The 20669-nt window shown below is 32.9% G+C and overlaps 1 pseudogene; it reads left to right on the top strand.

The window, feature by feature from the left end:
- The first annotated feature begins 15241 nt into the window (after nt 1-15241).
- LOC122592238 lies at nt 15242-17318 on the top strand (annotated as a pseudogene).
- The last annotated feature ends 3351 nt before the right edge of the window (nt 17319-20669 follow it).

The following is a 20669-nucleotide window of genomic DNA, read 5'->3' as shown; positions in this document are numbered from 1 at the left end:
TCTCTGTGACCTTTCGTAGGTGTTTTTGGCCTTGAGTCTCGAGAGGCGTAAACCGAGGGGGGATGTAACACCCCGACTAGGGCGCAAAAATCGGGATGCAAGATAAAGCACACGCGCACATGGATGTTACATAGGAATAGCTAAATGAGTGCATAGAATAAACATAATAGTCGAATACATAATTCAAATAAGCAAAACATAGTTCTTAAACATAAGTAACAATCATAAGTTCTACATCGATCAAATAAATAGTAAGATAGGTTCCCACGCAGGGGAAACGGTTAGGCATATTGCCAACTATCACATAAGAAAGCAAGCAAAACTCCAAATCCTAAGCTTGAAGTCTGCTACAAGTCCCATGCTACCAATCCTAGCCACGATTTGCTTGATTACCTGAAAGGAATACTTAAAAGAGTCAACACAAAGGTTGGTGAGTTCGTAGGTTTGAAAACATGATTGAGTGGTTGAAATCCTCATTTGAATCACATATAGTTTACTTGAATAACCACTTGAAAACATTTATAGTTTGAATGAATAAGATTTATGTCGTCAATAGGATTCGTGAATAACATAGTATGATGTGGCTATAGACCTACTTATGATACATAAGTATGAGTACGTGTATAAGCGTGCACTTATAGTCGACCTGGCTAGTATGTATATCGTGCACTTACAGTCATCGTCATGACCTAGCTAGTTTATCAATCGTGCACTTACAGTCATCAACATGACTTGGCCAGTATGTATCAATATCATAAAGTAGTCAAAAAGCCATCGAATAACCAAAGAAAAGCAGTACGGCATACATGAAAACACATTTTGTATTCCTTTCACCCCAAAGCATACGTAAAAAGGGGCTACGAAGACTCACCGTGATCTGCTACAAGCGTAGTTCTACAAGCACAGAGTATGAGCACAGATATAGTAAGGTATATCTATTCGAATCCAAGTATGTCTTGATGTCAACCTAATCACAAACCATTGAGCATAGATGGATACATGTATTAGTTCTTGTGATTATTTATTCACTGAGTGTCCTTGATGCACTGATGATTTGGTCCCTTAAAGATTCTTGAACATTTTGACTCAAAAGTGTTTTACATAAACTAGACTCGAAAATGAGCGTCTTTGAACTCGCATATAAGTTTGTTTGTGCCTTTAGTAATGAATCTTAACTTTTAGAATTTCAATTTGATTAGTTGTAGTACTCGTATTTTGATGGTCAAGATGGAATATGTCTTAATTATACCTTAATTAGGGTTTCCTTGTACATAAAAGACTTGGAATATGACTAAGTATAGAATCTGATTATAACTGAACGAAGATAAAGTTCTTAAGGTATAACTGAACAAAGATAAAGTTCTTAAGGTATAACTGAACGAAGATAAAGTTCTTAAGGTATAACTGAACGAAGATAAAGTTCTTAAGGTATAACTGAACGAAGATAAAGTTCTTAAGGTATAACTGAACGAAGATAAAGTTCTTAAGGTATAACTGAACGAAGATAAAGTTCTTAAGGTATAACTGAACGAAGATAAAGTTCTTAAGGTATAGCTGAACGAAGATAAAGTTCTTAAGGTATAGCTGAACGAAGATAAAGTTCTTAAGGTATAACTGAACGAAGATAAAGTTCTTAAGGTATAACTGAACGAAGATAAAGTTCTTAAGGTATAACTGAACGAAGATAAAGTTCTTAAGGTATAACTGAATGAAGATAAAGTTCTTAAGGTATAACTGAACGAAGATAAAGTTCTTAAGGTATAGTTGAACGAAGATAAAGTTCTTAGGGTATAGTTGAACGAAGATAAAGTTCTTAGGGTATAACTGAACGAAGATAAAGTTCTTAAGGTATAGCTGAACGAAGATAAAGTTCTTAAGGTATAGCAGAACGAAGATAAAGTTCTTAAGGTATAGCTGAACGAAGATAAAGTTCTTAAGGTATAGCTGAACGAAGATAAAGTTCTTAAGGTATAACTGAACGAAGATAAAGTTTGTTTTGAAGCTTAACTTCGTTTTTGAAGACCTAAATTCGTTGGAGGTCTAAATTCGTTTTTGAAGGTCTAAGTTCGTTTTAGGGGTTCTTCGAACGAATTTGGGACTGACTTAGCGAAAAGGGGGTTTTGAAGATTAAAACATGTTTACGACCCAAATTTGATCACGAAAAGGTTACTAAACACTTTTAGGCACAAACTCATTACTTTTAACATGATTTTTACATCAAAAATGGACCAAATCATCAAGAACATAAACTTGAAAAAAAACATACTTTTATTTTGATAAAAATCTCAAAAGTTGTTGTTGTTACCTGAAAATTGATGCTAGAAATATATTTTGATTATCACAAGGAAACTAAAAGTATGAGAAATTTTGGTTTAACAACCCAAAATCATAAGATGGATGTTGTGTGTGAAAATGGTGGTTGTGAGTGTGTGTTTTAGAGAGAGTGAAGAAGATGGAGAAGATGAAAGAAAGAAAATGGTGGTTGCAAGTATTTATAGTCTTCCCATATTAACTAAACCTTATAAATGTAGGGACCTTTTGTGAAACATTTCCGGACTAGAACTTCTTAAATACGGTCGTTTACGACACGGAATTCGGTATTTTATCGTATTAACTCTTAAGCTCGTCTTATAATTTTACAATTTAGGATTGAATTGCCCTTCATGTGAATACATATTTGAAACTAGAACATATCATGACTTTATTTAAATTATTTCTAAAGCGGTTGTTACAGGGGAGGTTACTCTTGTGTTTGTTTCCCCCAAGATGGCTGTCGGAGGACATGACCAATGAGAGTTTAGCTAGAGGACTAGGGGTTTAGGACTTGTTTATTGGTTTAGAAGAGCAGGTGAGAGGATTAGGATTAGGATAGATAGGTGGCCTAAGGTCCTTTTTTCCATAAGTTGTTTAGAAGTAGTTACTGTCTTGGCTCAATCGGGATCTTTTCAGGTTTTGTCATTTCTTATTTATTTGTATGTTTGTCTTGTTGTTTCCCACTACTTGTTCGAGTTACGTATTAGTTTGCTACTTTTATGTTGTTTAATATGCTCAATATGGTTGCTTTCGTATTTATATTTGTATTTGTATTGTCAAACATGTTTCTAAGATATCGGTAGGACGCATGAGTGATAAACGTTCGACCCGCATAGTAGCCGGACCCAGCAGACAGGTATTTCTTCTTTTCAGATTCTCGGCAGACAGGTATGATTTTCTAAACATTTCTCATTTTCCGTCTTGCACTCCTTTGTGGCCGGAGGTCCCTATGGAAGCAGTCTCTCTACCTTTGTGTAGAGGTAAGACTGTCTACAACTTACATCCCCCATACCCCGCACATGGATTGGGTCATGTTGTTGTTTTTGTTGTTGTTGTAAATGGCTAAAACCAACGGATGTTAATTACAAGAATGACTGACAACGAAAAATGAAAAACCAAATGGCGATTGTGAAGAGAAAAAGAAGATGTAAAGGGTTTTTTGAGAAAAAGTATGTTAGATTAGGAATTCATGAGAATAAAGCGAACAAAGTGTGTATATGGTGGTTGTAAAATGTGAATAGACGATTATACTCTTACTAAATGAACCAATGTTACTGTAATAAGTGAGAAACGAAACGACGATTATGGACGGAAAAAAACTTAAGAAACAAAATGATACTCGTAATTATATACCTTTATTAAGAGGAATCAACTGATGAATAGTGAAGCAAGCTGGTAGGTAGTTGCGCAGCTGCCTGCTAACTTGCTTGTTTATTTTTTTAAACATAGATATTTAATATGTCAAACTTTTTAACTTTTTTTTAATAACAGCGAAGGGCCAGACCACGGGTATCCGGACTGGATACCGAGGGCCTACCCGATCCCTCCCCCTACCCGCCCCACCTAGTAAATTAAACTCGCAAGCCAAGAATATTGGCTAGTAACAATGTTCGAGATGAGATTCGAACATGTGACATCCGGGGTGTCCACCCACTGCGTTAGCAAGTGAAGGATAACTTTTTAACGGGTTTATCATACTGTTTTTATTTAAAGTTTTTTAGACTTTGTCTATTCTTATTTTTGATTTGACTCATTCATATTTTTTATAATGGTTTTGCTTTGTTTTTTAGATTATTTTAAAAATAAACTTTTTTTTAAATTTAATATGACAACATTTTAAGCAAGATTATTTTATTATTTTATTATGTTTCTTTCTTTACATTTCAATTTTTACGTCTTACCCTGTATTACCTTTTGGATTTTACAATGACGCAACCCTTTTGGTTTTTCTTACGTATCCGCTTGACAGTGTGCTTTTTTTAGTAAATAAAACACACCGGCTTTATCATATTTATGTATATATTTTTTAATGTTTTTAGTTGTATGTCGGTCTGTTTGTTGTTTTCATTTTATATCGCAAACACTTAAACGTAATTGTTGACGTAAACACGATAGAAGCCAGCAGCGTGGGCTTGTAAACCCACTAGTATGGATAACCACGTGAGACGTGACCATTTGTGAAATTGTCTCTATAATTCAAAAAACATATAAATTTATCTATATATTTTTTAATGTTTTTAGTTGTCTGTCGGTCTGTTTGTTGTTTTCATTTTATATCGCAAACACTTAAACGTAATTGTTGACGTAAACACGATAGAAGCCAGCAGCGTGGGCTTGTAAACCCACTAGTATGGATAACCACGTGAGACGTGACCATTTGTGAAATTGTCTCTATCTATACTTCTATACTACTATATAAAAATTATAGTCATATGTTGAAAAGTTTACAATTTTGGGACATGCGAAATTACCATTTTACCCTTAATTAATTAACTTACATAATCATTCCATAATTTTTTAAAAGATGTTCACTATCCTTAAAAATCAAATATATTTGTATCAATTACATACACGACTTGACACCGACACCACCACCATCCGTCGATGCCACCACATCGCAATTAATGTCATCGTCGTCGTATTGCGCAGGTACCATGCGACGGATAGACATTCTCTCTCAAAATAAAAATAAAAACCTAGCAAAGCCGCCAACAACCAACACCAAACCGGCGACCACCTGATACGAAACACCACTAGATCTGATACCACCATCACTGGTAGACCGAAAAGGTAATATTGTTTTGAAACCAGATATGCTATGTTTATGTTTTTTCTTCAACTTTGTTCTTATTTCGTTAGATGTTTTGTAATGTATGTGTGGTTTTCATTTTTTGGGGGTTGGATCTAATTAAAGGAAAAAAGAAACGGGGTTTGGGGGAAAGAGAAGCGAATGAATGATTCATATTCCAACAACATTGCACCACTCTATATATATATAGTGAAAAGGGAATATAAGGTTGTCCGACACCTAAGCTTAGGTGTGGAACCCCTCACATACTAATATTTTATTATTTCTTGTTTAATGAATAAATGCATGGGCCCCCATGATTTTTATGGATTAAAAAAACAATATGTGAGTGTTCCACACCTAAGCTTAGATACCCGACAACCTTATATTCTCATCCTCCATATATATATATATTGAGTAGTAGGGGGACAATCAAATAAGAACAATTTTAAAATAAGAACGGTGAGAACACCTTAAAATCATCATTTTGATGCATTAAAAGTTCATAAAAGTGATATAGTGTATAACTAATTATCATTATTTAAGTGTTTAACAACACATTGATTCATCAAAATCGAAAAAATCACGTTTTTTGTTGGATGCATCATTTTGATGAATATGCATCCAAGATGGATGCACAAAACAAAAAACATGATTATTTCGATTTTGACGGATGAATGTGTTGTTAATCACTTAAATAATGATAATTAGTTATGCACTATGTTAGTTTTATGGACTTTTAATGCATCAAAATGATGTTTTTAAGGTGTTCTTATTTTAAGAGTATTCTCACCAGAGTGTTACCCTTGAGTAGTATATACAAAGTATTTATTTTGTTAGAGATTGTGTTTGTTTATATGCAGTAGTACTGTAATTTAAACTACCTTGATATAACAATTCATTCTGATTGTTTAATCATGTTCTATCTTTATTAATACTTGTTGAATAATATTTGGCCTTTTTTCATTCGCTTAATATTAATTTTTTTGCTTTTTCTAATAATCTTGTATATAAGAAAGAGACAAAAGTAAATTTAAATTTCAGTTTAGCCCTCCAACTTTTATCAATTTACGAAATAATAATTATGATTTGTTATTTCATAATTATAGTTTAGCCCTCCAACTTTTTTTATTTATGCTTTTTAGTTTAATTTTTAATTTTAAAACAAATGTAATGTGTTTTATGGTTTTTTTTAAGTATTGTAATGTGTTTTTTAATAATAAAATGTGTTTTAATTATAATAAAATGTGTTTGTTTAGTTTTGTGAAAATTAAAAATGAAATAATATAATAATGGATGAATAGTGTTAGAAGTGGAGGTTATAAGGAGGGGTGTGTCTTGGTGTGTCTAGAAGTGATGAATAGACTTATAAGTTGGTAGAAGTAGTTCCTTAGGCCGCACCTTATAAGGCGTCCCAGACGCGTCGGACGTAGAAGAAGCAACGGACGTTAGTAGCACCGGCGGCGTCTAGTCGCGTCGGGTGCCACTACTTCTACTTTCAGACGCACGAAAATGGGAAAGGTGGGGTCCGAGCTTAAAAAAAACAATTTTTTTACTCCTTTTTTTTTTAAAGTAACGGCTACTTCAAAATGATTTTTTTTTAAAAAAAAAACCCCTATTTATTCTCACCTCTCACACTACCATTTCAAATCAACTTATTCCTTTCTACTCCTTTTCATCATCCATAAACCATTTCATATACCATTTTACATAACCCATTCCATTCACAATGTCTAGAAGTGTGTGGACTCAATCAGAAGATCTTTGTTTGTCAAGGTGTTGGGTGATGAGGAGACCGGACCTTGTTACGGGAAGGTGTGAAATGAGCAATCCCGGCGTCTCCTTTTAGGATGACGTTACTGAAATGTTCAACACAGAGATCAATGGAGGACCACAAAGCAAGGCTCAACTGCAAGGTCACTGGACAAAGATGGGGAAGGAATGTAAACAGTTTGAGGCAATTTGGACACGGGTGATTGCACAAGGAGGCAACGGAGAGGATGAGCAAAATTATGCAACGGCGCATCAGATATATCGGGAGAAGCATGGGAGGGGATTCAGATACGAGCACTGCTTCAGGCAACTTATCTTTATTCCTTTTTAGTTGTTCACTTGATCAATAAGTGTGCGTTAGTTTTTTTTAAGTGTGTTTTGTTTGTTTGAATTGTGTATTGTTTGTTCCTATTGTAATGTTTTTAAGTATTTTAATAAAATAAGTCTACTTTAATAAAAATAAGTTTATTCATAATTTTGATAACATTACAAACGGAAATATTGGAAAACATACAACAACATTAAAAGAGGCTACTTATTTCTTCCCCTGCAAATAAGTAAAGTATTGACACTCAAGCAAAAGGGTGAAGAGGGCGATCGATCATGTTTTTAAGGCCGGTCACACGTTGACCGACCAATGCACTTGGGCCGAATCGTACCACGATAACTGTGGAGAAGGCAAATCAATGTAGGAAGTGAAATGCCCAGAACACGACCTGTGGTGGGCCAATGAAACGGCTCACCGTGAATTAGAAAAAATGTCAATCAAAGACGAAAAACAGTAATCCTATCATTATTATGTAGTTCTTGTTTTTTTCAGTACTGTCTTTTTTATTATTGTAGTATCTTTTATTTTTAAGCAATGTAATGTGTTTTAATTATAATAAAATGTGGGAGTTTAGTTTTGTGAAAAATAAAAATGAAATAATATAATAATTGATGAATTGTGTTAGAAGTGGGTTAAAAGTATGGTTATAAGGAGAGGTGTTCTTGATGTGTCTGGAAGTGATGAATAGTGTTAGAAGTGGTTCCTTATAAGGAGAGGCCTAAGTTCACAGATTGAATTTAGGTCAAACGAGTTATGGTTTATGGGTCATATAAAATGGTGAGCTGACCTATTAAATAATTATAGAAGTTTTAAATATTTCTGTATGGACAGGTCGTCCTATTAATCGGAAAGGTCAACCAGCCCCAAAGAATCTGTTTGATAGGTTAGAAGGTCAAAAACATGGAAGCATAACTTGGTTATTTTCACGTTGTTTTTGGGTTGGATCGAGTTTTTGATAGACTCGATATGTTATACCATAAAATATATAAGTGTTACAAGTTTATCTTGATGTAATGCCCGATTTCATACTAAACTTCATCTTTGTATACTATAACACTTATGTTTTTCGCAATATGTGATGCAAGTATAAGGTTATCTGTAACCCGGTCACCGACCGGGTATTATTCTAGTTCTAATTATTGATACGTCAAAACAAGAGGAAATGATTATTTTTTAAAAAGTAATAACTTAAAATTGTTCCGAACTATTATATAATGACATGTGTAAAAATTAGGGGCATAATCAGAAAATAGAATTAGTAAATATCACATGTCAGTATGTCACATTCTTACCATTTTAAGAGAATTTTTAAACTAATCTTTGTATTCTTCTAAATAAACTAGCACGGGGTACTTGCGCAATGCGGCGGTGGTTGTAGGAGCAACGATGTGGTGGTGGGGGCGACTGTTGGTGGTGTAGGCGGCGTCGAGTAGTGTAGATAATTGATGTAAAGGTAATTGATGTAAAAGATTAATGAAGATATTTTGGATAAATGACTGATATTATAATTGAATCATTAATGATATTTTAGATAATTTTTCTATAACTTTTAAAGCGAGAGTTTTTTTTATTAAATAGTATAGAAATATATATTAGATGTATATGTATAGCGAAATTAGGATTAAGAAATAAGGTTATTTTGGGTATAAAAAAATATTAAATTTTTTAAAATAGAAAAAGGTAAAATATTTTATAAGGGTTTATAGATTCATAAATACAAATATAAAATTATGATGGCAAGTTTGCCACTGTCCAACATGTCATATCCATCTTTTTCTTGGAAACACGCACATCCAGGTTGTCTTGAATATTTTTTTTCTTTCAATTTTACGAGAAAAATAAATAAAAACAACAACATTGATTTAGAAGTTGATAATGAGAGCTATAATGTTGGCGAGAAATTTCAGTTGTTTGCTTTAAACTTCGAGCGTTCTAGTGATTAATTAAAACGGGTAGATAAGAAATGCATTTTTGTTTAGTTCATTTTGAAGATGACGACCTGTGTTTTTTTTTCTTTCTTTTTAAATGTAAATGTAGCGTTTTCTTTTCCTTGTCTGTGGCCTTTTTTGAGTTATTTTCTAGACCATCTCCAATATATTTTGATCAAGACTTCAAGCTTGCGAGTTAATTTAGAAAAATAATATTTTTTGAAATTCTTTTTCCATTTCACTGTCTTTGTAGCTTATGGACATAGTTGAATCAATAGAATTATGTTTCATTTTCAAAACATAGTCAATAATACATGTAAATTATTTAGAACATCTAATTGTGAAACACGACATAAAAATTAATAACTTAAAAATTATTTAAAAACATCATTTTCAAAGATTTAAAAACATCAAGTTTTGTTATTGGTACATTACATTCAAACATATCCATCAAAATACTGAACATAAAGATTTGTTTTGGCACAATGTACATTCATTGTAACCAACCTCATCATTTGAAACTTTGAAAGCAGGGTAGCGAACTAGCGATGGAACAACGGTTCGCCCGTAATGAAAAGCACCAGCGATGAAATATGATATTTTGTGATGGATCATTATTTCACATTTAGTGGACATTGGGGGCCATGAAAATTATGATAATATATACATACATATATTTGTCTCAAGTGAAATGAGGGTGAAAAGAAATAACGTTTTCCAAATTGGTGTAAAGTGATAAACCAGTGCTCAAAAAGGCAGGCCAATGGGCACGAACATGGATGTAGTAGTGTATAAAATAAGGGAACCATTAAATGGTCAAATGCCATAATCATGTTCTGACTAACCGAACTGGAAAATCACGGATGATATCAAATTCATGAAACTTCTCTTCTTAACATGAATTATTGAACAATTATAATTTCAAGAAGTGACAAAAATAATTTATGAAAGTTAGGTTATCTCCAATGTTAAGGATGTCTTTAGGCGTCCTTGAGACGCTACATCATATCCTTACAAATCCTTATACATCCTTCAAATCTTATAATTTCATCTACAACCATACAAACATTCTTACATATCATTTACCTCTAAGTAAAAACAAAAATATATAACATAAGGACAAATAAGGGCATGCTCTTACGTAAAGACATCCTTAAAAAACCTTAGTTTTGAACAAGCTTTAACGACAAAGGATATCCAATGGCACCTAAGGGCACCCCCATTGGAGATAGCCTTATATTCATATACCAATTGTAATAGTTAATTATTAATTATATTTAAAATAATAATAAATTAACTCTTAAATCTACAAAAAATTTAAGTAAGTGATATGTGTATTCCATTAAAAAATTTTCAAACTTAATTTTTGATTTTTTCACATGTTATCATTCTATAATTAAGTTAATCTCAAACATTACATTTTTTATTAATTTTAATGAATGTAGTATTTTTATAAATAAATGTTATTTTCTTTTTATTACCAATATTAAAGTACTGTTTTTTAGTTAGTGTAATGTTTTTATTATATATGAATGTGCGTTGTTTAAAATATTGTGTTTAATAAATCTTAGAAAATCGAAAAGTAAAAAGAATGATGAGGTAAAGATGTGTTGTTAGGTCCCTTTTACTAAGATCTCTTTTTGAATCTCTTCCTCACCTCTTCTCACTGCTACATCATCTATGATACATAATCTAAGAGTTTACAAAAAACTAATTCCCAAAATAAAAAAAGTTATCCCTATATATATAAATGTGATATCTAACTGAACAATTATTTTTTAAGTGATACGATGGAGATATACAAAGTCTCCAAAACTTAGATGAAGTAAATGATGATAAGCAATCTATGATGATTATTATTTATCAGTCAGGTCGATTATTTGATTGGGATACTCATCACATCACAATCACTCAAGTTGATATTATATATGATTAATTAGTTGAAGTTATGATGACTAAAGGGTTGTTGTCTTGTTGATTCCAAAAGTAAGCGAGGTTAGTATATTTTTTAAGATAATAAACAAAATGGGAAAAATAATATTTATATAAATATGAATTTTTACGATTTTTTAAAACGACGTGTTAATTAGTTCATTAGGCCTCTCCTTATACTACTCACTTCTTACCTACTTCTTCCCAACTTCTTTCACTATTCATCAGTTTTCTCTCTCCAAGAACACTCCCCTCCTTATGCAATCCACTTCTTCCTCACTTCTTTCACTATTCATCTATTATTTAATTATTCCATTTTTCTTTTTCACAAAATTAATAAAACACATTTTATTATTAAAACAAACACATTACATTTATTATAAAATTAAACATTACACTAAAAAATAGAAAGTAAATAAATTATGAAAAACGACATTATTAGCAAATTAAAAACTAGACATCAACGTTGACAGCCGTGTTCCCGAAGGTTCCAAACATGTTCGATCAGAGCATTGCGGAGTTGATGGTGAGTGATGAGCGTCCATTTTGTGATAAAAACCCCTAAGGAAAGGCTTCATTTCTATGCTTAAATGAGTTATTATTCCGGAACTATTGGTACTTAATGAATGATGTGTTTATGCAGGTTCCCGGAAGATAAGAGAGAGGGTAAATGACATCAAGTGACTCAAGAACGAAGCCTATGAAGTTACAAGACACAAGGAAGTGATTCAGGAGCCAAACGAAGACGCAAGAACAAGAACAACAGCCACCAGCGCCGCTGGCTACCTTGCCAGCGCCGCTGGCCATCACCAGTGTTGCTCCCTTATCAACCAGTGCCGCTAGCCCAGAAAAGCCCAGGACCAGCGCCGCTGGTCAGCCCAGATCAGAAACCGACTTCTTCACCTATTTAAGTCAAACTAACCTTAAAAACCCTAAGAGAGAGTCAATTCAGCAGCCCCAGCCGCCCAACAACAACCCTAGATCGAAATTGCAGATTCCAAGAAGGTTTTGGAGCTTCTAACACCTTCCGATCTTCACTCTTGGTCTAGATCTTACATCTTTATTTACTTTATATTATTGAATAATGTCTTTCATCTTTTCAGACTTTGTTATTCCTTTAATAATGCTAGGCTAGTAGGCTGAATACTTGTTTGGATCGATGTGATCATGTAGACTCTTCATGTTTTACTGTGTTTGTTTAGATTCTGTTGGAGTGTGCTTTACTGTTTATCGTAGATCCCCGTTTATTAGTAATTCATGTTGCTATTGGTTTTATATCTGAATATATTAGTTTAATTATGATGGTTGTCTATGATCATACACTAAGACTAATATGCTAGGACAGAAAACGACTAGTCGGTCTATAACTAGAAGTAAAAAGTGATTCACTTGTAGCCGAGGGATCCAGAACCATAGTAACTAGGATGAATTGAACATGAAGCTTAACAATGCTAGAAGCGATCCTTTGACTTATAACCGAGCACTGTGGTCACCGGAAGGAATTATATCTGGTCATGACTTAAAAGCCAGATATTTAAAAGATGAAGTAGTAACACAAACTTTAGGTCATTAATGCTTAAAACAATGAATCTAGCGAGAATTTGTTTCAAAGGGTAGTGTGAGTCTAGCGACAACACTACTAACTAGGCAAAGTGAATCTAACGAGAATAAGAACCGTGATTAAGTTTCCAACAGGCTAACAAACCAGTAGGATAATATTTGGTCGCACCATGAGATCGGAGATGCCAAACAAGTATTTTAATATAATTACTGTTATTTGTTTTTCCAAACTACTTTCAGATTAGCATCTCGCTGCAAAGCGGGTGGTTATATTTAATTTACTGTTAAAAGTATTAATTTAATTTACTGTTAAATGTAATGAGGTTTAAATAGGAGTAAGAAAATAAAAAAAATATATTTGAACCAACTAGCCGTTGGTTTCAGAATTTGGTAACAAAAATGTTTTTTTTTAAATTTTGCAACGGCTAACCAATAATCGGGACCCACACCTCCAATGCCGCTCGTCTACAAATGGGAGAAACACACTAGACGCAACCTAAGATGCAATGGTGCTAATAGCGGCTCTCCCGGGCCGCGCGTCGGACGTCGGGATACGCGCGTATAAGGACAGGTCTTAGTGTTATGAATCCTAACAGTGACATCGAAGCGGACAGTATGCTAGAAGTTGAAACCCGAAAGCACCCCTGGAGACCAAGGGTGCGATAACATGGCTCACACGCATTCAAAGAGGTAAATGTCTAAAACCATAAGAAATTAAGATTCAATCCTTGATTTCCAAGCCAACATTTAAAACCAAATGATTTATTTTCACGATCTTATCCCAACAAAAAATTATAAATAGAACTTTGAATTTTCAACCTTTGAATCCAAAAGAAAGAGAATTTCTAAAACAAGCATTTTTATGATTAGAAAAATTCAATACTATTATGACCAAGAATGATAATTGAAGAAGTGTAACCTTATTGACCAATTCCACATTATCTAGGATATTAATATTAATAAAGTAATTGAAAAGCTTTTGCAATTAGCTAGAAGGATATCCGCACAATGCAACGGTGATGACAAAAACAGATGACGGTAGCGACATTAGTATACAAGTTATTGATGTAAAACAATAGTATAATTATTTTAAGGGCTGAAAATATATGTTAAAATTAATTTCATTGAGGTTTTTATAAGTATATTATGTGAATATGTATTTAATATATATCCAAAGGAAAGTAAGGTCATATATTTAATGTAGGAAAATTTACCAAACCAACAATAGTTAGTAGAGTAGTAACATTGGTGTTTTAAAAGCCATATATCCCATGTTTAAGTCTTGTCCACAATAGCACAAATTAATTTTCAACATTTTAAAAGTTTTTGAGGGTATTTTTGACTTTTCAAAGGTTTAAAAGTCAAAAGTGAAAAAGGGCTACCAGTTTAGAGATTAAAGATAGGTTTAAAACTGATTTAAAGAAGATGACTAGTATAAAAAACTTAATTAAAACGAGCATGATACTCGCACAATGTGGCGGTGATGATGGGGAAGGCGGTTTATTGGTGTCGGTGATGATACTATTGGTGGCGGTGGCGGTGTAAATGCGATAGTGGAAATTTTTAGAAGATAAGAGCTGAAAGTGTTAATTATTAAAATAAAGGTTTAAAGTGTAAACTAATTTATTAAGCGCAAATTTGGTGTTTTATAAAAACTATTTGGATACTTTTTAAGGTTAATTTAGTAATTATATATGTAACTATTGTGTAACTATTTTTAAAAATAAGAAATGTCATAATTTTTATAGTATAGATGTCAAGTAAAAAGAAAACTCAACATCCATGTCATATACTCGTTTCTCGATAGATTAGTCAACTTCATAGTCACATAGTTTGTGGTTCGTCCCGGTTTGGGTTCGCGATTCGGGATAACAATTCACAGGGTTTTGCGAATCCGGTTCGGGTGGGGTAGACTCATTTCAGATCGTTTTGGTACGTTTCGGTTTGGTGAACCCGGATTTAAAAATACAATAATAGATTTGAATATTGAATACTCCAAAGTCAAAACATTTCGATACTTAAAAAAAAAATTTACAAGTCTTTAAACTTGAAATTTTACAAGCAAAACATAATAAAATAAATTGAATATAAAAAAATACTCTATCTTTTGTTTTTTTCAATCCATTAATATATTTATTTTGAAAATCGCAACATTTAATTAGTAGTTAAATCAAAAACATAATACCCAAACACAATTCACCGAATCCAGTTCTTCTAAAACATGAATTTTTCCTGTCTAATTTACTGAACCTCATCCATTTGTCGAACCACCCTCTACCAGTTATTTTTTTTTTTGTTTTTGGCTCGCGAATCGTATCGCGAATTGGATCGTTGAACCAAGAACGAAATTCGTGGGGTGCTCAACGAATATGGTAACTATGGTTAACTTAATTGACTTAACTCATCTCATCGAGGCAGTTCAATATGCATGAAAGGCTACTACTTAATTCGATCCGAAGTTCTGAACTGCTTGTTATCAAATTGCTTAATGGACTTATTATTGAAGAAATTGTACGGATTCAAATATTTTCGAGCACAGTGGTGTTTATACGAATTTTGTTTGGAAAAAATGTAAAACTACTAAAACCGATGTTGTGAACACCGGCTTTGTCCAACTCAATGAAACCTGGTGTCTTAAACGCCGGTCTTAGCCCTGCTAATGGAAAAATAAAATTCAATGAGGATTTGGTTCATCTGACACGTACGCGTCATGGACATCCTGCTTTTCTATGTTCTAGAGACTTGTATGTAACTATTGAAAGTGATGATATTATACACAATGTGTGTATTCCGCCTAAAATTTTTCTTTTACTTCAAAACGATCAATATGTAGAATCAGAACAAGTCATTGTTGAGATTTGCGCAAGAACATCAACATTGAATTTGAAAGAAAAGGTTCGAAAACATATTTATTCTGACTCAGAAGGCGAAATGCACTGGAATACCGATGTGTACCATGCACCTGAATTCACATATGGTAATATTCATCTCTTACCAAAAACAAGTCATTTATGGATATTATTAGGCTCCCCTAGAGATCCAGTCCAGGCCCCTGTTCGATCCACAAGGATCAAGATCAAATGAACGCTTATTCTCTTTCTGTTAAGCGAAGATATATTTCTAACCCCTCAATAACTAATAATCAAGTGAGATACAAATTTTTTAGTTCATATTTTTCTGGTAAACATAAAAAAGGAGATAAGATTCCTAATTATTCAGAATTTAATCAGATGACAGGTACCAGTCGTTGTAATCTCATAAATCCGGCCGTTCTCGAGGGGAATTCGGATTTATTGGCAAAGAGACGAAGAAATAGAGTCATCATCCCACTCGAATCGATTCAAGAGGACGAGAACCAATTAATACCTTCTTCAGGTATCTCAATTGAAATCCCGCGAAATGGCATTCTCCGTAGAAATAGTATTGCTTATTTCGACGATCCTCGATATATAAGAAAGAGCTCGGGACTTACTAAATATGAGACTAGAGAACTGGATTCAATCGTTAATGAAGAGAAGTTGATTGAGTATCGAGGAGTCAAGGTATTTTGGCCAATATACCAAACAGAAGTAAATCTGTTTTTTTTTTATTCCCGTGGAAGTCCATATTTTGGCCGAATCTTGTTCCATAATGGTACGACATAATAGTATTATTGGGATAAATACACAAATCACTTTAAATAGAAGAAGTCGGGTAGGTGGATTGGTCCGAGTGAAGAAAAAAGCAGAAAAAATTAAACTAATAATCTTTGATGGAGATATCCATTTTCCTGGAATGACAAACAAGGCATTCTGATTGATACCACCAGGAGGGGAAAACAAAATTCCAAAAAATACAAAAAATTGAAAAATTGGCTCTATATCCAACGAATGAAACTTTCCAGGTATGAAAAAAAAAAATTTGTTTTGGTTCAACCTGTAGTCCCATATAAAAAAACGGATGGAATAAATTTAGGAAGACTTTTCCCACCAGATCTCTTGCAAGAAAGTGATAATCTATAACTTCGAGTTGTCAACTATATCCTTTATTACGACCCTATTCTTGAAATTTGGGACACAAGTATTCAATTATTTTGGACTTGTTTAGTGTTGAATTGGGACCAAGACAAAAAGATCGAAAAGCCCTGTGCTTCCTTTGTTGAAATAAGGACAAATGGTTTAATTAGAGATTTTCTACGAATCGACTTAGCGAAGTCGCCTATTTGTGTACCGGAAAAAGAAATGATCTGTCGGGTTCAGGATTAATCTCTGAGAATCGACTAGATCGCGCTATTTTCAATCCGTTTTCTTCCATTTATTCCTATTTCAAGGCAAGGATTCAAGAATCCCTTAATCCAAATCAAGGAACCATTCATACGTTATTGAATCGAAATAAGGAATCTCAATCTTTGATAATTTTGTCATCTTCCAATTGTTCTCGAACAGGCCCACCCAACAATGTAAAATCTCCCAATGTGATAAAAGAATCAATCAAAGAGGACCCCCCAATTCCAATTAGGAATCCGTTGGGCCCCTTATGAACAGGCTTTCCAATTTATAATTTTGATTTATTTTCCGATTTAATAACCCATAACAAAATGTTGGTAACTAACTATTTGCAACTTGACAATTTAAAACAGATTTTTCAAATACTTAAATATTATTTACTGGATGAAAAAAGTAAAAACCAAAATCGGTGTCTTACACACCGGTCTTAATCTTCACACTAAAGTAGAACATTTGCATATTGGTATTTAATAGATCGAGTTTGAAAGTCTGGTTAGTCGGTGTATATATATAAGCGTACACCTGTAGTCCACTAAAGAAACATTTTACAATTTTATAGAATAAAAGTTTGAAGTCTCAGACCTTCGTTCATATACGTGTAAACCTTTTGTGGAATAAAAAGTTTGAATCCGGTTTAAAAAAGGTGAAGAGGACCGATATCTTTGACACCGGCTTTGATGGAGAAGGTTTGAAGACCGGTATCTTTGACACCGGTGATATTAAAAAAGTGAAGGATGAGTTGGACAAAGCCGTTATTCACCACACCGGTTTTCATAAATTTACAAAATTTCCAAAAAAGATTCGTATAAACACCACTGTGCTCGAAAATAGTTGTATCCGTACAATTCTTTCCTTATTATTATTATTTTGCCATATCTAAAAAGATTTTTGGTCATTTTATTTAGGGCTAATTGTTTAAGAAGTACTTTAACTTTAACACTTTTATTTTTGTGGGGCTCTAACAAAAAAAAGTTTTATTAAAGGGATTAAAACCGGTTAAAACATCTATCATGGAGCTCCGTACAAATAGCCAGTCACTTTCTAACTTTTATGTAATTTTAAATTGAATAAAATAAAAGAAGTATTGCCATGTCTGAATATATATGCCACATCAAATCCATTTTGTTCTACCAATTTATGCCATGCCATCCCATCATTTACATCATATATATATATATATATATTCTCACTGTCAAGATCCAAACCCATTACTGGATTTATGAGCTAAAAGAAAGAAAAGTAGGATGCATATTGACTAGTATTATAGTATACACTCTTGTTATTCAGCCTTGCTTCGAATAAAAGTCTGAATGAAAGTCACACAAATTACAAAAAGAAACCCCATTTCTCCCACCACCGTAAACCACCATCACCATGGGCCATAACCACCATTCAACCACCTACCCACCTGACTATCGAGTATTTGAGAAGTGACCCATCAAATTTCTTATTCGCCAGAATCTTTTGCCACCGGTGTTCTTCAAATCATCGGATTCATTTGTCATCGGTACAATGTTCCCATCGGTTAGCCAATGGAATCTTTACTCAGTTCAAAACCAATGCTTCTATCCACTCGAATCAGATCCGAAATCAAGGGGTGGTGAAGCCATTGGTGGCGGCACCGATGGTGACGGTCGGAGATGCAAAATGATAAAAAAAAAAAAGTCGGATGGCGGAGAAACGCAACTCCAAGCCTCCAACGATGATTTGTGAAAGATTGATTAGAGTTACCCATTCCTTTGTTTTGTATTTGAAGTATGTAATTGATAGATGTTAGATACGTGTTCTTTGATTGTATTTTGGGATTTGTCCAAGAAAAAGAATGGGAGTGCTAACTAAAAACACATGATAAAGAAATTCACATGACGTGGCATATTAGGTGTTAAAAAAAAGCTACAACCGGTTAAATATAGTCCACATCGGCAGAAACAGGTCACAGCCACACGATAGATGTTTTAACCGGTTTCAATCCTTTTAATAGAACTTTTTTTTATTAGAGCCCTACAAAAACAAAAGTATTAAAATTAGAGCATTTTTCAAACAATTAGCCTTTTTATTTACAGAGTGCTCGTGGAGTTAGTAAAGGAAAAAGGGAATCCCAATCTCTACCACTGAATCACTGATAATGATTCACTCACTTGGGAATGAAAGATAGAATTCCTCACAGCAAAGTAGAAAGTACAAATATGAGTGTGGGGTTGAACCATGAGATGACAATCATGAATGTGTTGGTGCTCCCTTTTCAAACGGTTTTTCAATATATATTTTTTTTTAAAGAAATGATTTTTTTTTAAACAAAATAATTTACAAATCCTCATAATTACTTAGATGATGATATGTGTAAAAGGTAGTGAAATACCACATGTCATCTTTTTATAATTTTATGAGGGTTTTTAAACCAATCTTTAAGAAGGATTTACAAATCCTTATTTTTTATTTTTTTAAAAAAACAAAATCAAAAAACTAGATGGATATATATCTTTGCAAATTGCAATGACGACAATACATCACGCAGGAGGTGTCGGACGACACTTGTTTAAGACAATGATAGTATGCTATATGCATAAATTATAGAAGATAACGTAATAATTTTTCTAAACATAATAGTAAAGCCATATGAATAAATAGATTATACACGTTAAATTTTCATGATATTAGAAAAATATTAAACTAAACTTTTTATAAGATCAATCATTTTATTTTACTTTTACTAATCTGAAAAGCCTCGCAATGCGATACCAATCTACCATAAATCTCTTTAAGTGACTTCCACCTAGCAGATAGCTCCTAAACTTTAAAGTGTATGAGACGACCAATGCCAATATAATTACATGACTATTAACAGTAGTTTATACTACAAAGATTTATATGCATCTCAAAAAGTGAAAAAGAAGGGTGGATTGTGATGAGACCATGAAGATCCTTTACTTTGATATATTCTATTAGCTAGGTTGGACCAGTGCTAATTTCATGTAAATTAAGAATCAACTTTATAAAAGCAAAACTTAACAAAATATTGTAATAGTGTCGATATCTTTTAATAATGTATTAAAACCATTATATCCTCATTTCTTTTTCTAAATTATTAATCGTTTATCTATCACCAATACACTAAAACGTAATTAAAGCATTAAACATTTGGCTTGAGCATTAGTTGATTGATATTTGGAGTAATACTAAAACGACATGTATATTTTATTAGAAAAACAATCTTATATTTGAGATACCATATATAACTATAAAACTATGTTGAACTTAGTGTTAAAAGATTTACTTTATGGTGAATTACACTTATTAAAATATATGTGTTCAATGCATATATTTTAGTTTTATGGCTATAGACATTATTTATTAACATGTTTTCTTGACAATAACATGATATTATAATTTGTGATTCAAAAAGTTCTAAATGTTTATTTAGATCTTAATAGTTTTCATATAATAAAGAGTTAATTTCAAAAATTGTCCTTGTGGTTTTACCAAAAAATCACGTTTCATCCTTTAAACTTCAAAATGACACTGATAATCCTTTATACGTGGATAATGGTCACGTTTCGTCCTTTAGTCGACCGTATAAAGGACGAAACGTGACCATCATCCGATAGATTAAAGGACGAATGTGACCATCATCCGTTAGATTAAAGGACGAAACGTGACCATTATCTGCGTATAAAGGACTACCAGTGTCATTTTGAAGTTTAAAGGATGAAACGTGATTTTTTTTTTAAAACCACAAGGACGATTTGTGAAATTAACTCTATAATAAATGTTTTTGTAAAAAA

This window comes from Erigeron canadensis, chromosome 3, assembly GCF_010389155.1.
Source record: "Erigeron canadensis isolate Cc75 chromosome 3, C_canadensis_v1, whole genome shotgun sequence".
Taxonomy (NCBI): domain Eukaryota; kingdom Viridiplantae; phylum Streptophyta; class Magnoliopsida; order Asterales; family Asteraceae; genus Erigeron; species Erigeron canadensis.
The sequence above is the reverse complement of the archived record's forward strand: the minus strand, read 5'-3'. Positions and strand labels throughout refer to the sequence as shown.